A 12,765-nucleotide genomic window follows, 5' to 3' on the forward strand; every position below is an offset into this window, starting at 1 on the left:
ACATGACTCAAGAGGACCTGGTAGTGTAATGATATTCATCCCAAGCAATATTCTTTTTGATCTAGCAATGCTGTAAGTGTACTAGAGAACCGTTTGTGTATTAACTCAAAGTTTGATAGTATATTAGTAATCACATGTGTACTGCACGACACTGCAACAATATCTGTACAGCTGCTACCTAGTACCGGTACGATAAGCGTCGCCAATTGACGAGGTTTTGTAGCCCCAATAACATTGTGTTACTTGACGTTGACGTATTTCATGTAGCACCGCCGTCGTCGTCGTAGCGCGGCGTTCGTCAGACAACCTACCGTAGCGCCTAAGGGGTAGAAATCACCAGGACGTTACAGATAAAAATACCCCGTTCCAAATGGGAGACGCTGACTTGGTTTGCGTTGGTCCAATTTTTCCCGTGTTTGAAGGTCGACCACAGCACGGACGGACGGCACTGTTTGCATAGATAACCAATTCCGGGCGTTCCGTGGTGTGCGATGCATCCCCGAGTAGAGTTTAGGTATGTATGCACACTCACTTAGCAGCCAGACGACATGTGTCCCCAAAACCTCAATGTCCAGCGTCCGGCGGCTGTCCGGTTGCGGGCGTCTCGTTTGGTGTAGCAATTTTTATCGCACTGCTAATGGTGTGTGAAGCACTGGCCCTAGTTGACCGTGCCTGCGCTCCGTCGCTAGCGGATGGGTCCCGCGCGTGTGAAGGTCGGGGTAACCGCGGCCTGACGGTGGGCTATCAAAGGCTGCACACCGTCCACCTTAAAAGACGCTGTTTAATGAATCAATTTCGGTACAGCGCCAGTGTTGCGAGGCTCTAATTGGCCCAACGGCTAGAAGACGCGTCCGCACTGACGCAGATTCTTCGACGCTGCTGTAGTACGCCCCCGGGCCGACGCATTGCGTCACTGGCGGTGTGTGTGTGTGTGTATCTGCAAGAAAGCCGGCTTAGTTCGTGCTTTAAGCATTGCTTTGGGCGTAATTATCAAGTAAGGTGTTCGCACAGCGCATAGCGTTTATCGGTGTCACCGGGCACAGGCACGAGGGTCGTTTCGTTTCAACCCCCGTTGTGCCCCCCCCCCCCCACTTCATCTAACCGAGACCGATCGATCGCTAACGAAATTGCATAATGGTTACGGTTCGCGTGCTGCTAACCAAGAGGAAAATCGCATCGAGCGTGACAAACTTCTAGCCGACTTCTCCTTGACTGATGCTGTGTGGTGATGCGCAAGCTTCCGCAGCTCACCGATCGATGAAAATGCGATTTTCTTTACTGCAACTTATTTTCCCAACTTCCAAAGAGCTTGGTCATGATAAGATAAGAACATAATTTAACCTGCGCCGGAACGGGTTCACTCACACAGCTTCCAACCTGCCAAACCTCTGTGCGGTGCTTATCGTAATCACAATTGCGATCGCACCACCACAACAAACCACGGCCCGGGCGGACGCTGTAGTTTGATCAGCTTGATTTGCTCTCGTTTGAAAGATGCTGCGTGTTGGGTGGAGGCGTAGGGTGGGAAGAAAGGTGCCGGAGAGTGGGAAAAACTAATCGACAACGGGGCGACAAGGCCCGATCGAACCGTGCTCAACCGTTGCGTCAGGGACAAAGTGACACATGGAGTTGGACACACTGGTGTGCGTGTGCGCGTTGCGGCTATTTGTTTAATGGGTGATTTATTGATTTGATAAGTGTTACCAGGAAGGCAATTTTTTCCTGTGGCGATGGGCCATGTACCCTTCATGTTTCTGCTTCTTGGAAAGGGTCTGAACTTTTTTTTCATGAAGTTGGAGATATGAAGAGCTTCGCGAACTTGTATTTCTCATCTAGACTTAGAAGAGGTTCCTAGTGTCTTGCAAGGTCCAAGGATTTTAATTACCTGAGCAGTCCAACTGACCGATCATCAGTACGATCAGCACACAGAGCTCAGCACCTACGCCCAGCCACTCAGCGTTGCAATTTTCTCCCAAATCTACCCGGGTTGTGGTGGTTGGTCCAGCCGGGCGAAACTAATTGGACCGGCACGTCGACACGGTCCGGCCCATCAGTTGTGCGTGTCCTGCCCGCAGCCTTTCCTCCCCGCCCGACCGTCCTGCGTGCAGTAATGTGCAGCGAAAATGTCATGTCCCGTGCCCGTGGGCGAACCCGAGGAAAATGTTTAATTTTCCGCGGCGTCGTCATCCACGCTTACGGTGGGTTGCGGAAACACCTGGGTAGGGGGGAAAGGTGAGGCGCGTCTGGTGTTAGCAACAATTTGACGGAGATTTTTGTCGCATTTGTCGCTCGTACCGCAGGCCAGCCTACCCACATACAAACGATGTGGGATGAACAACCGACCGTTGTTGGGTTGTGTTTCTTGTTTTTCGAAAGAGCGAGAGAGAGAGATAGGGGGAAAAACCAGCCAAAACGCGGAAAATGGGATGAAAAATCCGTTCGGTGAATGGATGGCGTTTTTTTTTCGGCTGCTTCTTCGCCTCGTTCGGGACAGCAGACTCTGGCAGTGGGGACATATCGCCGAAGGTGGGAAACCCATGGTGGTGAGCAACACACCTCGGCGACGTCGGTTGCGTCGGTGGATGTTTGGCTAAAATTAAACAAATTTCTATCGCCCGCGAGACAAATTCGGTCAGCGGTGGTTTGCGGAAGGGAGTGGGTGGAAGGACCGTGGAGGTGGTCGGTCGGGGCACGCTGCATAACTGCAAAGGGCGGTGACAGGGACGGACGCAGGCTTGAGCGACCGTTGGCGGCGACCGTTAGTTTGCCGGTCTAACGCAACCGGCATTTTAAGGTGTATGGCGGCATCAGATCAGCTTGGCGCAGTAAATGACTTCATAGTTAATGATCAGGAATGCTACCACCGGCGAGGATTGATAAGTGACGAGAACGTCTTCTGCAAAAGCAAGGTTTCGGTTTTGTTTCGTCCTTCGTAGGGGAAGCGAAACGGTGCCAAAATCTAGATTACTCAAATGTTGACAGCTGTCAAAAGCGTTTTTGACAAGTATTGATTTTTTGGCAGAATTTTCAATTTATTTTTTTTGTATTTGTTTTTTGAAGATTTGTTTAAAATTTTTCAAAAAAAATTAAATAAAATACGTAAAATATAGCAAGGCAAACAATTTCACTGACAACTGTCAAAAGCGTTTCGATTGTTTAGCAGAATTATTATTTTTTAGCTATTATTTATTTAAAATTTGAATAAAAATTATCTAAAATTAAAAACACATTTGATATAAAAAATAAATAAAGTTAAGTGACAGCTGTCAACACAGTATGTGACATGTGTCATCTGTTAAGTAAATTATAATATTTTCCCTTTTTTCTGCTCAAACGTTTACTTAAGAGTCCTGGAGAGCTCCTTCATCGGCTATTCACCTTCCTTTTCGCCATAACGATCATCAAGCGATAATAATCTCAAAAACATGATTTTAACGCATCCCGACTGCCAATTATTCGCTCGATTGAAAGTAAAAGTCGTAACCTGCAGCATGCAAATTGGCAAACGAAGACGCACACGACGCCGAAGCCGAAGTTGATGGGCTATGCGAGCAATTGCTCGTAGCCTTTCGGTTACGGTGTTTCCACCGTATGTTCTCTCCGTTGACTGGAAAATTGCCGTTTGGTATTTTGCATATGCGTACAAGCAAGATGTTATCACCTTATCGGTCCATTTATAGCGAATCACATCCGCCCTTGCTGATCGCTGCGATCGTACTAAAATCGATAAGCACAACCTGTTTGCAGACATTACAACCCCAGACACAGGAGATCCATTACGCCGGAAAAGCAAACACATCGTGCAGTCTCGGGGTCGATCGAGGGTGTGTGGTGGCGCGAACGGGCAGTCGATTCGATTGAAGTGCCAAACCGTCAGCACCATGCTGTGAACGATCAATCATTCCTAGCCATCGGTGCTGGTGGTGGTTATGCTGGCACCGGGCCAACATCACGTGGCATGCCCGGGCTCACCCGACACGAAAGGTGCCTTTGAACGAGCCGCTGGACAAGGTGAGAGAGGTCAGCAGCTGTGTTGCTCAGTGGATGGGTGGATGATCCCGTGATGTGTGGAGTTCCCGGGTACCAGACGCACCGGAGGCGAAGCTGGGCAACGGGCCTTTCGGTACGCGGGAAAACATACTTCGAACATACTGGCGAGCATATTTGCATTCCGTTTGATTCGGATGCTGTTCAAGTGGCTGGATCGTTCCATCGTTGGGTGGAAAGAGAAACAGGCCTCGGTGTGGCCGATGGCGTTGTTTTCCTTTCTGCTGGCCCGCTCGTTGGAATGTGCCGACATGCAGCGATCAAAGCGAGCACGTCAGAATTTTGCACACCCGCACGGTGCCCTACACGTCACACGGTTCTGGGAAGGTGTTTGAAGTCTCACAATGATGTGACGCGTGGCTTTGATGAGTACATTAGTGTAGGGACTCAGCTCGGATGACTAAAATCGATAGAATTCTTTTAGAATATGCTATGAAGCTAATTCTCAAAGGTCCAGGCATATTTAGTTTAGAACTTGATCTCTACCGAATGTTGTCACCTCTCATCGCTCTCAAGACAATGTTCGATTGCTCGCCTCAACAAACGCCTCTTCAGTAGTGATTGTCCCAACGGTGTCTGTACAAGAGCGCGTTCGTTGAACCAAACCGTCTCATAGGTCCTTCGTTGTGCCCAAGAAATGCGAAGCATCTCTACAAAATTGGGTTCTGTAAAGTCCTCAAGAAAGAAAAAAAAAAACAAGGACGCCAACAATTACCACCGCATCGTCCGAGGAATGCCGGCGAAACATGGGTTAAGCGATGTGGCACCAGCGCTCGAATGGGATGCACGGGCAGCAAATGGTAGCGTTCTAGGAAGTCTAGGAAGTCCATCGTACCGAATGCGTCGAGTTCACGTTTGTTTGTCTGCTATAATTATCCGCCGACGGCGGGACGGGTTTGGAGGAACGCCGGTGACGCTGTCCTGGTCCCGTGGCATCACCCCATTACCGAACCGCTTGGATGCTTAACATCGATGCTCACATTCGGTCGGTTGCCTGCCCTCTACCCCCTTACAAACCGTTCCCTGTGATGCATCGAAGTCGTTGCGTGCCGTAACAAAGTTGGCTTTGCCGAACGTTGCTCAGATATTTGACGATCTTCCACGGGATCTTTACAGCGTTACCATGGTGACAGCTCGCTATACTCGATTACCGGATCGTTTTGGGGTGTGCACGGCAGCTACTGTCAGGCAGCGTTGCGTTGGTAATCTTCCCTTCTGCCGACTCAGTAGCAAGAGCGCCCTCAGTAATTCGACCAACTTCTTGTTGTGAGCTTACTCAAAAAAACAAACCTGAAAAACACCTAAGACTTAAATTTCGCGTCCACCGTCCTGACAAGTGTTCTTGACAACTTTGTTCGGTTGGCGTGTTTTGGTCCCGAAAAGATAGATATTTCTCCTCCGTTGAGTATATCACCCATCCTCCCTCTCCACATCCCGGAAGCATTTGCCTTAGGGACAGTCGGCGCGTGACGAGAGACGGCTGGCCTCGGTCGCTTTACCTGGTTACCCGAGGGCAAGTGCAAGTGGGGCTGTAGTGATTCATTCCACCGTTCCTGCGGTCGCTCTTGGACCGCGTCCAGGTGCATTAGGATTGCGTTACACAAGCATCGGAAGACCTCCCAGCACGAGTGAATCATCTTCCGGTGGTTGGTAGGGTGGGGTGGGTAAGGCCTTGCGGTGGGGTAGGCCAACCAATATTTTCAACCATGATGGATTGCATACACATTTCCTTCTCTTATTATCTGTCGAGAGATTTTGTTTTGGGGTGTGTATTTCTTTCGGGTATTTTCTTAAGTTAGTCGTACCAACCGCAACAGATGCTTAGTGTTTTTTTGCCCGATATTTTTAACCCTAGTTTTACTTATGTGTTTTTTCTTTTTCTGCTTTCCGCTTTTTTTTTCTCCTCAGGTTCCAGATCACGAGCACGAAAATTTCGCCCATAAATCTGCTGCAGGTAGGTCGGAAGCTTAACTGGTTTGTTGCCACGCCCGGTCCGCTCGCAGACGGGGGCAGGATTACAATTAGCATGTTGCCGAAAACCTATCACGAGCCGGCTCAGGGATAATGATTTAGGTGACAGTTTGTTACGGTGGGCTACGATGCACAAATCATCCCGAAGTACATGTGTTCCCCCAAACCGGGGCTTTTGACACCTACGCGCGCTCAGCTTGTGGTGAAACAGTCGTCTCGGCTGAAGGACATTATTAAGAGCACACGCACACACACACACACAATTCTCCGGACACTTTATTTATTGGAGCGCGCGTGTAATAATGCCTACTTGACACCGCGAAACACTGGCCAGCTACAAGTGCAACAAAACGTCATCCGGCGGCACAGACGGTAGCGGCGTATCAAGGTGGCCTGTCAAAACATTCCACGCCGTGCTCATGATGTACGTACGCCGCGTGGTGGAAAACCACGTTTGGGTGGTGGTGAGAGATGCTTTTCGATTAATGTATCTTTTTTCCCGTTGGCACCGGGATGCAGTGCAGCGTGTGTTGTTTAACGGTGTCATTAAGGTAAAGACACACCGCTCACACGGACAGGATTCGAAAAACAACTGTCAGTGGTAAGTGACCGTTTATGATCGTCAAAACAAAGGATAATGTTTCCCGACAGGGGATGTTTTAATTGACTTGAGGTGGTAGATGGGATCAAGTTGCGTGCGATTTGAGTTGAAAGATCCTAAAGAAGTGTGTAAAAAGGGTTTGATGGGTTCTATCCTACTGGAGGTGAAAATAATGCTCAATTATCCTTTAGGAAAATAATCCAAATATCCTGAAGTCTCCTCAACGACTCTCAAATAAACTCAAAATAATAGCATCGCTTCTCTCAAAAGCCATCTAAGCTAGTCGGATGAGTAAGCCACAGAAAAAAAGGGAAGAATAATAAACACGAGAAAAGCGGATGGACGCCCATGCCTTAGTTTCCCACCTCAGCATCGGCTTCAGCGGTGAGGCAAAGCTGCAACTCGTCGCAACCCGATGCGCGCGCGAAGATTTACGATGGCGAAAAATAAAACATCATAAAACATGGCCTCCCTTGTGTTTCCCGCCATCCAATCCCAAACCGATTGGGGTCCGATTGTGGATGTGCGGAATTGCTCGAAATAGTAATGACCCAATGAGGCGTCTTTCAACGCGATCGTGTCGTACGGGCCATCTTAACCCATAAACGATGTACGATCTCGCCCATCTCGTATGTGTATTAATTAGACGCTGCCGAAGAGTGCGAGTCGAAAGGTGTGAATCGAGTGGTGGTTTTCCCTCTTTTTCGTTAACCCAACATAAGCATAATGCATCACCACACATCCACCACACCAGTCTCTGGGTTCCCCGGTGTACATAAACTGCTGTCGATTGGGTTCGCCTCTTCAAAGGAGTCGATTTATGCATCATCATGTTTTTTTGTTGTTTTTCTCTCCCCCAGGTTGATTTTCGTCAACCTCTCGGGTTCAGGGCGTTGGAAAATTTATCGTCCGTAACATTCGGCTTGCACGACGATCGCTGGCAATAGGGTGGCTCAAAGAAAGAAAAAAAGGTCCGTTTGCCCCCCGGGCCATCTTAAGGCGGAAAATGGCTAGATGCACACGATTAAGCGACAGCATCATCGCCACCTCGAGCTATCGGGTTTGATCCCGGGAATCTCAACCACATGGTCACGCACAAACACACCGAACTTGTACTAACCCCGGCGAAGATGATCATTATCTTGCTTTTAAGTCGATGACACCATAAGACGCGAGGAAAATAGGGGGTTGAAATTGAAAAATAAAATCTCCGCAACGTAATTTTTGACCGGTGAATTGTTTTATAGACGCTGCTGACGCCAATACTGCTAATGACGCGCAAATGAACCGCAAGTGCATTTCATTTCGCCCCTTTTTAATCATCGACAGATGGGGTTTGTTCCGATGAGAGATCTCGGCGTAGCACTACGCTGCTAGGATGATAATTAAATTCTAACGCGATCGTTAATGTCCACTTTTACTGAGAATGTAATTGCATCTTCCCTGTGACCTACTGAAATGATGGTGAAAATTTGGTGAAATCATCAGACGCTTAATTAGAAGAACACTGGTCAGCACTAGGTCTTTTCGGTCTGGATGCATAAGCAAAGCGCGCATTGATTACGTCAATTTTTTGATAGCTTTCGTCTGAAGGACGGTAACGGGGGTTTTAATGCCTTTGTGCTAATTTTTGTATACGCAAATAAAATATTTATACTTTAGAGTGGATTTCGCGTGTGGACGTCTTTGTTGAGCGTTGAAATGTGATTTACGTCTTATTGTGTTCTCCGATAGGTCAAGGATGTCTTGTAGTTCGAAAGCTTCTATTTTGTATTTTTGAATTTATTGTTAATAGCTAATTTAGTTCAACCATCACCGGCGCAGACCACCCCCTCCCCCCTCTCCACCGTTCGTAAGGCTGACTACTTTACTACGGGTAAAATTGAGTCACAGAAAGCCAGAAATGGTAGGCCGAGACTGTAGCTGGGCTTCACACGGTAGAATCGATCTTCAAAGCCCATCAGGATCGTCCTCATGTAGTGAGGACTGACCAGCCAACTCTCCCTCTCTTTCCCTTCTTGGCCTAATGACCTCTTAGTTCATGCCTGCGATACAAAGTAAATATGCTTCTGTGGAACAGTTATGGATCACAAGTCCAATTTTATCTCTGGCTGGGGGTTTTTATGTGTCTTGGTACGAGTTCTAGAAACAGAATATCCTGGAGGATCCAAGAAAATCACTTTAAAACGACCTATAAGATGTCTTGAGTCCATTTTATACTTTTCAATCACATTCAATCAGTTGAATACACTAAAAGACATTTTCCCAGGATATGATCCAATAATTCCCGCTTGAGACTTCACCAGGTGCTACATAGGGCAAGTCGTCAAAATTACTCTTTCAGTACTCCGATAGGAGATCCACACCCTCAGCACGGACAACCTTCGAGGAGATTCGATTGGTCCGAGCACTCAATTGCAGCTCATTTTCCCTTAAAAATCACGCTTGCTTTGATTTAAAATCACCTGTAGAATGAATACCTTATCATTCAGTCCTAGGTTTTGAATCAAAGTAGGCGTGATTTTTAAGGCGCAAAGAATTCATTTTGAAGTGACCGTCGAATAGAATCTCGGCGAACGAAGTCCGTGCTGAGGTCGCCACTGTGAGTAGAAGCTCCCTAATTACATTAAAATTGCTAACTATACCAATACATTCTTCTGTAATCGAATGACTTGATATCATCAAATGTTAAGCTTTGCTTAAGAAATAACCCTGACAAACCCATTACAAAGAAATGCAACCACTTGAACACAAGGCATCGCTCATATCCTCCCATTCCCAGCTCAAATCGCGTCCTATTCCACTGCCTGTAGGCGCCTTTTTCCTGCGATGCGTCATCATCGTACGCGGATGGAAAATGCTCTCAATCGCAATCGTCCCGTGTGTGTCTGAGGGTGTGGAGTTATTAAAAAATGAAACACGAAATCCGCTCGCTCCCGATTGTCCGGGATGGGTTTTTACACAACCTTCCGCTCAATCACCAAGTCCACCAGCGCCGACTTTTTACCGCCGGCAGTCACTTTTGTGCAGAAATTTACGATCGCGCTGACACGGGACGCCTGTTTCGGGCTGGTCCGTTTCTCGCCTGCCCGGCCAAGATGCGCTCCAGTGCGGGTGAATTATAATTCCATTAGCCTCTAAAGCACACGCGGCTTCGGACCGGGTGAGTGGTAAAACTGTCTGCTGCATATGCACTCGGGATGCCCACTCTGTCCCCGCGAGACTGCATCTCTTCATTAGCTGGATGCGCCGACTCCCTGTACCGACAGTGGACGGCTGCAGCAAGCGAGCGATCTGTTGCTGGTGAGTTAATTATTTGTCATCTGCGTGATCGTCTGCAGCGGTGCGACACTTGCAAATGTGCGTCTGCTTCACATGGCGCTTCTGTTGCGTGGGTTTTCCCCCTGAGCCGGTCGCTTCCATCCGGGCCCGGATTGTTTATTTACTGCTGGCAGGAACAAAAATAAAACATAACCTACACCGTTGAAAACGTGGAGGAAGCTGAAATGCACACACACTGGAAGGGACACGGTCGGCAAATTGCGAAGAAGGAAAACACCCCCCTTCCCTCCCTCTGATGGAAATTCTTTCGACGGCGCACTCTCGGGAGGCCGGGAACCTGTTTGATGCGAGGCCGTGAAGCGGAATGCTTGTTTATTATCATTTTTGAATCAAATCAAAATGCACCACCCGATGGAGAACGGTGGCCGCAAACACACGTGCAAACATGTGCACGGTTGCAGATTTCGGTCGATGTTTATGGAGTGTCTGGCTTTCAGTCTGCGACGATCGCTGATGACGTCATGGGAAGTGAGTTTTCCCTGTGTGAGTTTTTTTGTTTTGTTCGGGAATGATTTAAATCATTCAATTTAATCGAATCGAGCTGGGGAGTTTAAATAAATAGTATTTTCGTTTCTAATTAACCCTGTCCGAGGCCTACGATACATAACATAATTTTTAATAGTGTAAGAGAGAGAGAAGCGAAACCGATCGCCAGTCTCGGGGGCCGGGGATTCTGGGACCGTCAGCACCGTAGCCGAAACCTCGGAGCATGTTTTCGGCGCGCCGTTGTCATTTTTCATCCCATGATTAATGTGACATCCCCCAACTGGGTGGGTGCGTTTAAATGCTTCCTCCCGACGCCGAAAGCAACCCCTGCTGCCGTGCTGCTGCAACACAACCGATCCGCGGCCAGAGGTTCCGAAATCATTAACCACAAATCGTTCGAAGCTTGTGCTCGCACGTGATTTTCGTGTAAGTTTTTTTCTTCTTCTGTGGGCCTGCTGACATACAAACGCAGCCCCGGCCTGGCTGACTAAGTTGCGTCCCGTGGGCGATAATGTTGAGCCAAACGTTTGTGTTGTCTATTCTTCGCCCGGTGGTGTTCAACGTTTTTCGGGGGCTGTTGAGTATCTTCGGGTGTCTTTGACGCTATCTTTCTCACTCCTCGACCGATGGTTACTACGAGTAGGTTGTTTTACGTGTGCGTGTGTGTGTTTTGAGCTGTGTACCACACGCACATTCTCCATCGAAACATGTTTGGGGCATACTGCGTCGGTTTTGGACGATGCGGTTGCTTTCCTCTCTAATGTAGCGTTACTAACAGTGGAGGAATTAAAAAATCGTTAAAAGTACGCTTGTTTTGTTTTTATTGAGGAATACTTACGACGTAGTTTGGCATTGAAACCTAATACCTCGCGAGGGCTGCTGGTACTAAACCTAAATACTCAGCTAAATATGATGTGTCCAGTAATTAGCACAGGCAATCGTATGTCAGGGCGGTTCGATGGCCGGGGTAATAACGGCGCTGGTCATCACACGACAGGTACGGGGTTTAAATCCTATCCAGATCGCCTTCCCGTACTTCTTTGCTACGAGTAAAATCAAGCCACAGCAAGCCAGAAATGGCTATCTCGGACCATTCGAGGCTGGAAGTGCCAAGGAATAAGATTATTATAATATATATTAGTTTAGAGCAAAGCAAAAAATTGTCTGGTAGATTTTTTACGAAATTAGAGCGTCTATTGTCGTTCATTACTAACCTATAATATAAAACTGAAAGTCTAAACGTGATGCTCCTAAAGTTTGGTCTAATACGCCCAATGTCTTCGATCAAATCTCTTCTTCAATACACTACTCTAGAATTTCTTCAACCTAGAATGCTATTGTCAGGATTTTTTTTAGATGAACCAGTAATGTTAGAGGCATTCCTGGGCTTTTCCTCCAAATCAGTCAAAAATTTATTCCCTCTTAGCAGTATTCTCTTTGACTGTAAGCTCAAACTATTCAACGATAGCCTGGCGAATTTTGTAGAAGCCGTAAACCCTTTTATTCTGCAAAATCATAGGAATTCCCCGGAAAACGCTCGAAACGATATTTCCGCTTAGACAGACGATCGCAGCATGATCGCAGCATGGTAGCGCCGTGGGTGGTTCGATCAAACAATGCCCCCTCCCATCAGCATGCGCATCCACACATCGGTACTGCGGTCAAATGTTTAATCGCTCGGCAACACATTTAGCACCGAGTGCAGGCATTCCATCCTTCAACGATCGATCGGAATAAGATGCGAGGATCATTCCCTTAGCACGCACACACGCACACACGGCTCGGAGGGTGGTCCCCAGCAAGAGCAAGACAAGGAATACCGAAGCAGAAAAACCACAAACCCCGGCACCGGGAATAAAGAACAGGCGGCGGCATTGCACTTTCCGATGCGCGAATTGTTTACGACGACAGTGTGCTGGACGATGGATCGACGACGGATCCGGATTTAAAGACGGTGGTTGCAAATTTTTAGTTTTCTCCCGTTTTCGCCCCCCCCCCCCCACCAAGGCGGGGTTTTTCCCCCGTGTCCCCCTCCAATCTCGGTGCAATTACGGTGACGCGAATGTCTTTCTTTGCTGACGCCGATTTGGGGTTAAATATACTTTATGATCACGCATTGCAACCAAGCGACGAGCGTTGCTGCTCTCCCGCACGCCAAAGGAACGCTGTTGTTTATGGTAATTTCAGGGCGGACATCTGTGTTGTCGTGCGTGTGTTTTTGTTATGGGATTTTATTTCTCAAACCTGCACTGCATTAGCATGTTTGCGCGTTTGGGCGTTTCGTGGACCGATGGACGCCATTTTTATGAGGCACCCGG

General features: G+C 47.9%; 1 protein-coding gene across 2 annotated transcripts in view; it reads left to right on the plus strand.

Moving 5' to 3' along the window:
• Positions 1–12,765, plus strand: part of LOC118505535 (AF4/FMR2 family member lilli-like) — a 76,449-nt gene that overhangs the window by 21,841 nt on the left and 41,843 nt on the right. The window contains exon 3 of one of the 2 annotated variants that reach the window (XM_036041454.1): positions 5,956–6,001. The exons of the other annotated variant lie outside the window; for it this stretch is intronic. The gene's annotated coding sequence lies outside the window, so the exon portion shown is untranslated. The remainder of the gene's footprint in view (positions 1–5,955; positions 6,002–12,765) is intronic. 2 annotated transcript variants of the gene reach the window in all.

The sequence above is a fragment of the Anopheles stephensi genome, chromosome 2 (assembly GCF_013141755.1).
Source record: "Anopheles stephensi strain Indian chromosome 2, UCI_ANSTEP_V1.0, whole genome shotgun sequence".
NCBI classification, from domain to species: Eukaryota; Metazoa; Arthropoda; class Insecta; order Diptera; family Culicidae; genus Anopheles; species Anopheles stephensi.